The sequence below is a fragment of the Quercus lobata genome, chromosome 8 (genome assembly GCF_001633185.2).
Source record: "Quercus lobata isolate SW786 chromosome 8, ValleyOak3.0 Primary Assembly, whole genome shotgun sequence".
Lineage (NCBI taxonomy): Eukaryota > Viridiplantae > Streptophyta > Magnoliopsida > Fagales > Fagaceae > Quercus > Quercus lobata.
Window position 1 is genome coordinate 22,553,657 of NC_044911.1, and position 3,431 is coordinate 22,557,087.

The window sequence follows — 3,431 nt, forward strand, 5'->3', positions numbered from 1 at the left end:
TATTTAGATCTAGGTTAACACAATCAAATCATATCATGTAAATAATGTAGAAATATAAATAACACACGATATGATAACTCAGAAAAACCAAACTGGTGAAAAACTTGGGAAGGATTTAACCTAACTATTCTCAAAGTAAAACAGATCCACTATGAAAGAATTGAAATTTTTATAATAGAACTTAGACTATTAACATCCTATTACTACCTCGTGTAGAAAACTTACTACCACGATCACGTGACAGCTCCGAGTTCACAGACTACTTCTTTCTTTGACCTACTACAACCACAAGTACTCTCACTTGTGACTTTGAGACTCCACTCAAAGGTTTCAAATCTTTTTGAAATTCTTTATGCAGCAACTGAAGCGATCATCAAGTTCTTGACATAAATCTTGATAACCATAAGTGTATATGAAGGTAAACACCTCTAGATCTCACAAGAGATTCAACACACAGCACATCAACTACCAACAAAATGTAGCTAAGGTTTTTCCTTTTATAATTGGAGTAAGATATAAAACTCTACACGTTAAACCGAGCTTGGGCTGAGTTGGAAAAAATCTGCAGAAAATAAATCTACACGAGGTTCAATCGATCAAGCCTGATCTTCAATCGATCGAGCCTTGCAGATTTAGCCAATAAATCTTGCAATTCACTTGATTCCAACTTTACAAATAAACACACTTTGAGTAGCCTAAATCTAGACTCTAAGTTTTAATCATAGTTTGCCAACACATTACACATTGAAGTTCTAATACATTTAGTTCCTAAAGTCTTAGAACCTAACACCACTGCTGCCATCAAAACTCTCCGATATAGTCATGCGACTAATAGAAGTCGCATCAACACTACAAGACCATTGCCTTCCTTAAACCACTGTCACAGAGCTAAACTTCATTCAAGGGATCTTCTCAATTAACCTTATCAAATCTCAAGATTTCATTCTTGACATAAATCTTGATAACCATAAGTGTGTATGAAGGTAAACACTTCTAGATCTCACAAGAGATTCAACACACAGCACATCAACAACCAACAAAACGTAGCTAAGGTTTTTCCTTTTATAATTGGAGTAAGATATAAAACCCTACACGTCAAACCGGGCTTGGGCTGAGTTGGAAAAAATCTGCAGAAAATAAATATACACAAGGTTCAATCGATCAAGCCTAATTTTCAATCGATCAAGCCTTGCAGATTTAGCCAATAAATCTTGCAATTCACTTGATTCCAACTTTACAAATAAACACACTTTGAGCAGCCTAAATCTAGACTCTAAGTTTTAATCATGGTTGGCCAACACATTACACATTGAAGTTCTAATACATTTAGTTCCTAAAGTCTTAGAACCTAACACCACTGTTACCATCAAAACTCTCTGATATAGTCATGCGACTAATAGAAGTCGCATCAACACTGCAAGACGATTGCCTTCCTTAAACCACTGTCACAGAGCTAAACTTCATTCAAGGGATCTTCTCAATTAACCTTATCAAATCTCAAGGTTTCATCAAGCTTCCATCTTGAGTTTGAGAGGGGGTGTTAGAAATATATTAGCCGATTAGTTTAGGCCCAAGCCTAATTCTACTTTGTATGCAAGTCAAGTCTTCTACTTGTACTAGAAATCTATTAGTCTAAGGTTTAGTCTACTATATATACCCATGTTATGGTTCATTGTAACACTCTTATATAATAAAGATGTAGCCCTTAAGGGTTTCCTTCGTGAACATAGGCTATAAGGCTGAACCACGTAACTCTTGTGTTCTTGTGCTCCTATTTTATGCTTCCTTTTTCTGCATCTATTCAAGTATATTCAACATGGAATATATCATAGCTAATATCTAACAGCTTTAACTCATAAAATTTTTTATTATTAAATAAAAATTTGGGGTTTAATTTTCGTCTACACAAAAAAATCAATCAATGTCTTGAATCTTGACCTGGTGATAAAAAACAATCATCATAGAGTGGACGCTATAAGTTTAAAATATTATTATAGCAGGACGCCATAAGTTTGAATTTTTTTTTTTTTTTAAATGTAACTTACCACACGACATATTATCGTTGGTTGTCGGCTAGTTAAAAGCTTTTTGCTTCTTTTTTTTTTTTTTTTTTTTTCATTTTTTGTCTCAACATTTTTAATTTAACAAAACTAGTTTTTAATCTCTTCTAAATTGATCGTTTTTAATCTCTTACAAACTTAACATGATTGTTTTTAGCTCCTAACAAAATTTAAGGGTTTTTTTTTTTCCTCTTATTCAAGTGAAAGAAATCACTTTAAACTTTACATGCACACTAAAATTGCTTGTGGACTAAATTAAAGAGCAGGGACTAACAGTATATTTTCCCATTATATAATATATTAAAGTAAAATCTAATTAAAGCATCTAAATCAGATTTTAATTGTATTCTAATTCTGTAACTAGGTACCATGTAATTTGTTATTTACATTCTTTACTTGGCAAATTTGGTTAGCCGGAATTATAAGAATTTTCAAAAATAAATCTATATCTCAATCTCATCTTGTTTACAAATTCATTCAGCTAACAACTGAGTTCTATCCATGGTTATCAAAATCCCGATCTGGATCCTACGATTTTACGATCCCACCTGTCAAAAACAATCCGGATCTTTTAAGGATTTTTGCAATCGTTCAAGATTGGTAGGATCATACGATTCTGACAATCCCAAACGACCTTGGTTTCTTTTAATCTTCTTTAACTTGACAGAAGGCTCCATTGGACCCAAATGAAAAATAAATCCCAATAGACCAAGTTTCTCCACTCTAATGTAAAGAGAGTGTCAATTGGACCCAGATAAAAAATATCCCAATAGAGTGTCACGTTTTGAGGTTTTTGGCATCTTTAAATAATGCTACAATTGAATGTAATGATGTATGGTAATTATATCAATGAATGAATAATTTATGTGATTATTTAACATACCAATGTGTATTTTTTTTTTGTTTTTTTCTCAAACAATGTAAGATCTTATGATCCACAATTCGATCTTATGATTTACAATCCCACCTACCTCCTACGATCCTACATAAGATCCCAATTTTAACAACCTTCGTTCTATCATCTTGTCTGTCCTGTTAAATCTTTAAAAGTTGTTGTCCCTTGGATTATTAAATGGCATTCCCTTCCTGAACATTTAATAAAATTAAATAAAGATGGAAGTTCATTAGGTAATCTAGGAAAGGCAGGTGCTAGTGGTATTTTGCACAATAATTCGGGTTTAAGGATTTATGGTTTCTCTTTGAACTCAGGTATAGCTACTAATAATGTGATGCCCCAATTTGATTGATTGTGTGATATGTGTGGGTGTGTGATGAGTCCCACATCGGATATTTACTGGGTTGAACTGGGCTTTATTAACAACTACAAGGAACTTCAATTGTGACTAGTCCTTTTGAGGTATAGCGCAGATG